This window comes from Dendropsophus ebraccatus, chromosome 4 (genome assembly GCF_027789765.1).
Source record: "Dendropsophus ebraccatus isolate aDenEbr1 chromosome 4, aDenEbr1.pat, whole genome shotgun sequence".
Taxonomy (NCBI): domain Eukaryota; kingdom Metazoa; phylum Chordata; class Amphibia; order Anura; family Hylidae; genus Dendropsophus; species Dendropsophus ebraccatus.
In genome coordinates this window covers 1,851,728-1,862,605 of record NC_091457.1, presented here as the reverse complement: position 1 = coordinate 1,862,605, position 10,878 = coordinate 1,851,728, and the positions used below count along the sequence as shown (strand labels likewise).

Genomic DNA, 10,878 nt, shown 5'->3' with positions numbered 1-10,878 from the left:
CGGGGGACCCAGTCGCAGGTACCGGCATGATAACGGGGGTACCCGGCCACAGACACAGGGGTAATAACGGGGGGCCCAGTCGCAGGTACCGGCATGATAACGGGGGTCCCCGGCCACAGACACAGGGGTGATAACGGGGGACCCAGTCGCAGCTACCGGCATGATAACGGGGTCCCCGGCCACAGACACAGGGGTGATAACTGGGCCGCTCAGAGGAGACTGGGTGACTGGCAGGGGCCACAAGTGTCAGGAGGATAAAGGCGGGAAGGGAAGCAAGTGAGGACCATAGATCTGTGAGGTAATAATATGGAGGACACAGATCTGTGTGGTAATATGCAGGACACATAACTATGAGGTAATATCATGGAGGACAATGGGGTATGAGGTAATATGGAGGACACAGGAATATGAGGTAACATCATGGAGGACAGAGGGGTATGAGGTAATATCATGGAGGACAGAGGGGTATGAGGTAATATCATGGAGGACAGAGGGGTATGAGGTAATATCATGGAGGACAGAGGGGTATGAGGTAATATGGAGGACAGAGGGGTATGAGGTAATATGGAGGACAGAGGGGTATGAAGTAATATGGAGGACAGAGGGGTATGAGGTAATATCATGGAGGACAGAGGAATATGAGGTAATATGGAGGACAGAGGGGTATGAGGTAATATCATGGAGGACAGAGGGGTATGAGGTAATATGGAGGACAGAGGGGTATGAGGTAATATCATGGAGGACAGAGGGGTATGAGGTAATATGGAGGACAGAGGGGTATGAGGTAATATCATGGAGGACAGAGGGGTATGAGGTAATATCATGGAGGACAGAGGGGTATGAGGTAATATCATGGAGGACAGAGGGGCATGAGGTAATATGGAGGACAGAGGGGTATGAGGTAATATCATGGAGGACAGAGGGGTATGAGGTAATATCATGGAGGACAGAGGGGTATGAGGTAATATCATGGAGGACAGAGGGGTATAAGGCAATATCATGGAGGACAGAGGGGTATGAGGTAATATCATGGAGGACAGAGGGGTATGAGGTAATATGGAGGACAGAGGGGTATAAAGCAATATCATAGAGGACACAGGAATATGAGGTAATATGGAGGACAGAGGGGTATGAGGTAATATAGAGGACAGAGGGGTATGAGGCAATGTCATGGAGGATACAGATCTGTGAGGTAATATGGAGGACAGAGGGGTATGAGGTAATATCATGGAGGACAGAGGGGTATGAGGTAATAACATGGAGGACAGAGGGGTATGAGGCAATATGGAGGACAGAGGGGTATGAGGCAATATGGAGAACAGAGGGGTATGAGGCAATATCATGGAGGAAAGAGGGGTATGAGGTAATAATATGGAGGACAGAGGGGTATGAGGTAATATCATGAAGGACACAGATCTGTGAGGTAATAACATGGAGGACAGAGGGGTATGAGGCAATATGGAGGACAGAGGGGTATGAGGTAATATGGAGGAAAGAGGGGTATGAGGTAATAACATGGAGGACAGAGGGGTATGAGGCAATATCATGGAGGACAGAGGGGTATGAGGCAATATCATGGAGGACAGAGGGGTATAAGGTAATATCATGGAGGACAGAGGGGTATGAGGTAATATCATGGAGGACAGAGGGGTATAAGGCAATATCATGGAGGACAGAGGGGTATGAGGTAATATGGAGGACAGAGGGGTATAAAGCAATATCATAGAGGACACAGGAATATGAGGTAATATGGAGGACAGAGGGGTATGAGGTAATATAGAGGACAGAGGGGTATGAGGCAATGTCATGGAGGATACAGATCTGTGAGGTAATATGGAGGACAGAGGGGTATGAGGTAATATCATGGAGGACAGAGGGGTATGAGGTAATAACATGGAGGACAGAGGGGTATGAGGCAATATGGAGGACAGAGGGGTATGAGGCAATATGGAGAACAGAGGGGTATGAGGCAATATCATGGAGGAAAGAGGGGTATGAGGTAATAATATGGAGGACAGAGGGGTATGAGGTAATATCATGAAGGACACAGATCTGTGAGGTAATAACATGGAGGACAGAGGGGTATGAGGCAATATGGAGGACAGAGGGGTATGAGGTAATATCATGGAGGAAAGAGGGGTATGAGGTAATAACATGGAGGACAGAGGGGTATGAGGCAATATCATGGAGGACAGAGGGGTATGAGGCAATATCATGGAGGACAGAGGGGTATAAGGTAATATCATGGAGGACAGAGGGGTATGAGGTAATAACATGGAGGACAGAGGGGTATGAGGTAATAACATGGAGGACACAGGCATATGAGATAATATCATGGAGGACAATGGGGTATGAGGTAATAACATGGAGGACAGAGGGGTATGAGATAATAACATGGAGGACACAGGCGTATGAGATAATAACATGGAGGACACAGGTCATCATGAAGGACGCAGATCTATTAGGTAATATCATGAAGGACGCAGATCAATGAGGTAATAACATGGAGGACACAGGTCTATGAGGTAATAACATGGAGGACACAGGTCTATGAGGTAATATCATGGAGGACACAGGTCTATGAGGTAATATCATGGAGGACACAGGTCTATGAGGTAATAACATGGAGGAGACAGGTCTATGAGGTAATAACATGGAGGAGACAGGTCTATGAGGTAATATCATGGAGGACACAGGTCTATGAGGTAATATCATAAAGGACGCAGATCAATGAGGTAATAACATGGAGGACACAGGTCTATGAGGTAATAACATGGAGGACACAGGTCTATGAGGTAATAACATGGAGGACACAGGTCTATGAGGTAATAACATGGAGGACACAGGTCTATGAGGTAATATGGAGGACACAGGTCTATGAGGTAATATCATGAAGGACACAGATCAATGAGGTAATAACATGGAGGACACAGGTCTATGAGGTAATAACATGGAGGACACAGGTCTATGAGGTAATATCATGGAGGACACAGGTCTATGAGGTAATATAAATAAGGACACAGATCTAGGAGGTAATAACATGGAGGAGACAGGCCTTTGAGGCAAAGACATGGAGGACACAGGCTTGGGCCATGTTCACACAACTTGAGTTAAGTATTAATCACGGTCCTTGTTGCCGATTAAAGGGAACCAATCATCCCAATTGGGCTGATATGGTTCCCAGGAGCGCTGTATAAAGCTCATGCAGCAGCCACGGCACGTACCAGCCGCGGCTGCTGCAGGTGGGGAGGTAGTCATCTGGGCCGCTCCCCGCCCGTGTCTAGTCACCGCTCTCTGCCTGTCAGTGCGCTCATAGGGGATGAATGACAGGCGGAGAGGTCCATTACTTGCCTCTGCCTGTCAATCATCCCTCCGAGTGCACTGACAGGCAGAGAGCGGTGACTAGTGACGGGCGGAGCCTCTATACAGCTGCTGCAGGAGCTTTGTACAGCGCTCCTGGGAACCATATCGGGCTGATTGGTTCCTTTTAACTCACATTGTGCTGCAGCTAGAGGGAATCCCGTCCGGTTCGGAGAATGCCACTGAACCCTAACAGCTCAGCCTCTCCACCCAATACTATCTTAAAGGAAGTATGGGGGGGGGGTAGATGTTCTGAGGTCAACAAATTGGAAACACAGAATTTTAAGGTAATATCATGGGAGACACAGAGTTCTAAGGGAATGACGTGGAACATTGAATTGTGAGGTAATAATGTAGAAGAGGACACAGTTCTGATGTAATACAGTTCTGAGGTAATGACATGGGAGACAGAGGAGGCTTGTGAGGTAATAACATAGGACACAGGGTCTGAGGTAATACCGGGGGACACAGCGTCTAAGGTATAAACATAACATACAGATTTTTGAGGTTATAACATGGGCCACGGTTCTGAGATAATAACGTGGAACACGGATCTGAGGTAATATGGGACAAAGGTTTCTGAGGTAATAATGGCGGGCACGGTTTTAAGATGATATCATAGGGGACACAGGGTTCTGAGGTAACAACATGAAGAGGCAGAGTTCTAAGGTAATAACGCAAGGAGAACAGGGTTATGAGGCAATAACATGGGGGGGACAGAGTTCTGAGATAATAACGTGGAGGGCACCCAATGTTCTCAGGTAAAGACATGGGGAGACAGGGTTCTAAGGTAATTTTTTAGGGAACACTTGAGGTTATAACACATACATATCATCTATATATTATATTTGGGGGTTGGTGATTAGCTGTGAGGTGTAATATCGGGGGGCAGCTCAGCCCAGAATCACTGTAGATCACCTAGTGACCAGATTGAAGACCCAGAAGAAAAATCTCAGGAATAGACTGTAGATGTCCATAGTAACCGGGGGCCACAACACCAGAGCCGCTATACTACCATACAATGTAAAATCCATGATGATATAACCTCATATACTGGACTGCAATGCAATATAACACAACAATAATATAAAATATGCTGTAACAAAGCATAATATATCATACACTCTACTATAAGGATAATATATCATATGCTGTAATATAAGGATAATATATACAGTAATATATCATACACTCTACTATAAGGATAATATATCATATGCTGCAATATAAGGATAATATATACAGTAATATATCATACACTCTACTATAAGGATAATATATACTGTAATATAAGGATAATATATACAGTAATATATCATACACTACTATAAGGATAATATATACAGTAATATATCATACACTACTATAAGGATAATATATCATATGCTGCAATATAAGGAAAATATATACAGTAATATATCATATGCTATAATATAAGGATAATATATCATATACTGTAATATAAGGATAATATATACAGTAATATATACTGTAATATAAGAATAATATATCATATGCTGTAATATAAGGATAATATATACAGTAATATATCATATGCTGTAATATAAGGATAATATATACAGTAATATATACTGTAATATAAGAATAATATATCATATGCTGTAATATAAGGATAATATATACAGTAATATATCATATGCTGTAATATAAGGATAATATATACAGTAATATATCATATGCTTTAATATAAGGATACTACTGTAATATATCATATTCTGTAATATAAGGATAATATATCATATGCTGTAATATAAGGATAATATATACTGTAATATATCATTTGCTATAATATAAGGATAATATATACTGTAATATATCATTTGCTATAATATAAGGATAATATATACAGTAATATATCATATGCTTTAATATAAGGATACTACTGTAATATATATTCTGTAATATAAGGATAATATATCATATACTGTAATATAAGGATAATATATACAGTAATATATGCTGTAATATAAGAATAATATATCATATTCTGTAATATAAGGATAATATATACTGTAATATATCATATGCTGTAATATAAGGATAATATATACTGTAATATATCATATGCTGTTATATAAGGATAATATATACTGTAATATATCATATAGGGTAATATAAGGATAATATATACTCTAGTACAACAATAAGGGACTGTATACACAGTATAGTATGCCCCCCTCCCCATATACACATTATAGTATGGCCGCCCCCCTGTATGAGGAATATTACACCCTGTATACACATTGCCAACACTCCATTTAGTCTTGTTATCTTAGGATATGTGGATATATGTATATACCAGGCAGGTTACATTGTGTACCAACCACATCTGCTGGAAGTTTCCTCCAAGCATCTACTACTATTTCAATAAAGTAATATTTTCTTAAGTTGCTTCAGATCTCTTACCCTGCATTCTCCTGTATGACTGTATGCAGGATATTACACCCCATATACACCTGTATGCAGAATATTACACTCCTGTATACACCTGTATGACTGTATGCAGAATATTACACCCCATAGAGACCTGTATGTAGAATATTACACCCCATATACACCTGTATGACTGTATGCCGAATATAACACCCCATATACACCTGTATGCAGAATATTATACACCTGTATGGAGAATAATACACCCCATAGATACCTGTATGACTGTATGTAGAATATTACACCCCTTATACACCTGTATGTAGAATATTACACCCCACAGACACCTGTATGACTGTATGTAGAATATTATACCCCATATACACCTGTATGGAGAATATTACACTCCTGTATACACCTGTATGACTGTATGTAGAATATTACACCCCTTATACACCTGTATGTAGAATATTACACCCCATAGACACCTGTATGACTGTATGCAGAATATTACACCACTGTATACACCTGTATGTAGAATATTACACCCCATATACACCTGTATGACTATGCAGAATATAACACCCCATATACACCTGTATGCAGAATATTATACACCTGTATGGAGAATAATACACCCCATATACACCTGTATGCAGAATATTATACACCTGTATGGAGAATAATACACCCCATAGATACCTGTATGACTGTATGTAGAATATAACACCCCATATACACCTGTATGGAGAATAATACACCCCATAGACACCTGTATGACTGTATGTAGAATATTACACCCCTGTATACACCTGTATGACTGTATGCAGAATATTACACCTGTATAACTGTATGCAGAATATTACACCCCATATACACCTGGATGACTGTATGCTGAATGTTACACCCCGGTATACACCTGTATACTTGTATGCAGAATATTACACCCCGTATACACTTGTATGCAGAATATTAAACCTGTATGACTGTATTCAGAATATTACACCAGTATCACTGTATGCAGAATATTACACCTGTATCACTGTATGCAGCATATTACACCCCATATACACCTGTATCACTGTATACAGAATATTACACCCCGTATACACCTGTATCACTGTATGCAGAATATTACACCCCATATACACCTGTATTACTGTATGCAGAATATTACACCCCGTATACACCTGTATGACTGTATGCAGAATAATACACCCCATATACACCTGTATCATTGTATGCAGAATATTACACCCCATATACACCTGTATGACTGTATACAGCATAATACACCCCATATACACCTGTATGACTGTATGCAGAATATTACACCCCATATACACTTGTATGCAGAATATTACACCTGTATGACTGTATTCAGAATATTACACCTGTATCACTGTATGCAGAATATTACACCTGTATCACTATATGCAGCATATTACACCCCATATACACCTGTATCACTGTATGCAGAATATTACACCCCATATACACCTGTATTACTGTATGCAGAATATTACACCCCGTATACACCTGTATGACTGTATGCAGAATATTACACCCCGTATACACCTGTATGACTGTATGCAGAATATTACACCCCGTATACACCTGTATGACTGTATGCAGAATAATACACCCCATATACACCTGTATCATTGTATGCAGCATATTACACCCCATATACACCTGTATTACTGTATGCAGAATATTACACCCCGTATACACCTGTATGACTGTATGCAGAATAATACACCCCATATACACCTGTATCATTGTATGCAGAATATTACACCCCGTATACACCTGGATCACTGTATGCAGAATACTACACCCCATATACACCTGTATTACTGTATGCAGAATATTACACCCCGTATACACCTGTATGACTGTAAACAGCATAATACACCCCATATACACCTGTATGACTGTATGCAGAATATTACCCCAATATACACCTGTATGCAGAATATTACACCTGTATGACTGTATTCAGAATATTACCCCCATATACACCTGTATGCAGAATATTACACCCTATATACACCTGTATGCAGAATATTACCCCCATATACACCTGTATGCAAAATATTATACACTGCTGTCACTGTATGTAGAATATTATACCCTGTATCCACCATAACTAAATTTTAGTATATCTGTAGACCTAAACGGTCACTTATTATTTAACTGTAAATATTACATGACACACACTAAGCGACTGCACAATATTACACACTATGCATAACACACACTACATTACTGCACAATATTACACACTATATATAATACAGCACACACTGACTGCACAATATTACACACTATATATAATACAACACACACACTGACTGCACAATATTACACACTATATATAATACAACACACACACTGACTGCACAATATTACACACTATATATAATACAACACACACTGACTGCACAATATTACACACTATATATAATACAACACACACACTGACTGCACAATATTACACACTATATATAATACAACACACACACTGACTGCACAATATTACACACTATATATAATACAACACACACACTGACTGCACATTATTACACACTATGCATAATACAACACACTAACTGACTGCACAATATTACACACTATGCATAATACACACTACATCACTGCACAATATTACACATTATATATAATACAGCACACACTGACTGCACAATATTACACACTATATATAATACAACACACACACTGACTGCACAATATTACACACTATATATAATACATTACACACTAACTGACTGAACGATATTACACATTATATATAATACAACACACACTAAGTGACTGCACAATATTACACACTATATATAATACAACACACACTAACTGACTGCACAATTTTACACACTATATATAATACAACACACACTAACTGACTGTACAATATTACACACTATACATGATACAACACACACTAAATGACTGCACAATATTACACACTATATATAATACAACACACACTACATCACTGCACAATATTACACACTATAAATAGTACAACACACACTGACTGCACAATATTACACACTATATATAATACAACACACACTACATCACTGCACAATATTACACACTATATATAATACAACACACACTGACTGCACAATATTACACACTATATATAATACAGCACACATTAACTGACTGCCCAATATTACACACTATACATAGTACAACACACACTAAGTGACTGCACAATATTACACACTATATATAATACAACACACACTAACTGACTGCCCAATATTACACACTATATATAATACAATACACACTAACTGCACAATATTACACACTATATATTATACAACACACACACTGACTGCACAATATTACACACTATATATAATACAACACACTAACTGCACAATATTACACACTATATATAATACAGCACACACTAACTGACTGCGCAATGTTACACACTATACATAATACATTACACACTAACTGACTGCACAATATTACACACTATATATAATACATTACACACTAACTGACCGCACAATATTACACACTATATATAATACAGCACACACTAACTGACTGCACAATATTACACTCTATATATAATACAACACACACTAACTGACCGCACAATATTAAACACTATATATAATACAGCATACACTAACTGACTGCACAATATTACACACTATACATAGTACAACACACACTAACTGACTGCACAATATTACACACTATACATAGTACAACACACACTAAATCACTGTATAATGTTAACACTATGTAATACAACAAACACTAAATCACTGTGCACACTATTACACATTATACATAATACAGCACACACTATGGCTATGTTCACACAGCGTTTAACAGCGTCCGTTGCTATGCATGCTGTTAAACTACTGGCCGCTAGGCTGCATTTAGGACGTTCCTGCAGTCGATACCTCTGTATCAGCTGCAGGAATGTTCTTTTTTTTTTACTATTGATCTGAGGGCACTGTCGAGGTTCTGTCGGGTGTGTGGGCACTGTCGGGTGTACCGGTTGTGTCGGGTATACAGGTTGTGTCGGGTGTACAAATTGTGTCGGGTGTGTGGACACTGTTGGGTGTACAAATTGTGTCGGGTGTGTGGACACTGTCGGGTGTACAAGTTGTGTCGGGTGTGCAGGCACTGTCGGGTGTACAGGTTGTGTCGGGTGTGTTGCCACGGTCGGGTGTATGGGCACTGTCGGGTGTACAGGTTGTGTCGGGTGTGTGGGCACTGTCGTGTGTACAGGTTCTGTCGGGTGTGCGGGCACGGTCGGGTGTGCGGGCATGGTTGGGTGTGTGCGGGCACGGTCGGGTGTGCAGGTTCTGTCGGATGTGCGGGGACGGTCGGGTGTGCGGGCATGGTTGGGTGTGTGCGGGCACGGTCGGGTGTGCAGGTTCTGTCGGATGTGCGGGGACGGTCGGGTGTGCGGGCACGGTCGGGTGTGCAGGCATGGTCGGGTGTGCGAGCATGATCGGGTGTGCGGGCACGGTCAAGTGTGCAGGTATGGTCGGATGTGTGGGCACAGTTGGGTGTGCAGGTTCCGTTGGGTGTGCAGGTACCCTCGGCTGCCACACATTTCATTGTTTGAACAGCTATTATTTCCAGAAATAATAGGCAGGTACATTATTTTAACACTCGTTCGAAAGTACGGGCAATACCATAACGTGTGAACACAGCGGGTGACATTGACTTCAGTTCAATGCCGCCCCTGCAGTAAAGAACGGACGCCGATTCAATTGCAATCAGTGTCCGCTCTTTACTAAAAAATTACGCTGTGTGAACATAGCCGATATATAATACAACACACCAAATCACTGCGCACAAAATTACACACTATATAAAATAAAATACAACACACACAAACTGACTGCACAATATTACACACTATATATAATACAACACACACTAACTGACTGCACAATATTACACACTATATATAATACAACACACTGACTGCACAATATTACACACTATATATAATACAACACACTAACTGACTGCACAATATTACACACTATATATAATACAACACACTGACTGCACAATATTACACACTATACATAATACAGC

The 10,878-nt window shown here is 40.2% G+C and overlaps 1 protein-coding gene across 2 annotated transcripts in view; it reads right to left on the bottom strand.

Moving 5' to 3' along the window:
- The window catches only part of SOX6 (SRY-box transcription factor 6), a 425,495-nt gene extending 425,288 nt beyond the window's left edge, over positions 1 to 207 (bottom strand). Inside the window, exon 1 of one of the 2 annotated variants that reach the window (XM_069964997.1) lies at positions 157 to 207. The gene's annotated coding sequence lies outside the window, so the exon portion shown is untranslated. Of the gene's footprint in view, positions 1 to 22; positions 41 to 156 lie in introns of those variants that run through there. The other variant, XM_069964998.1, reaches the window with a different exon arrangement.
- Positions 208 to 10,878: the final 10,671 nt, after the last annotated feature.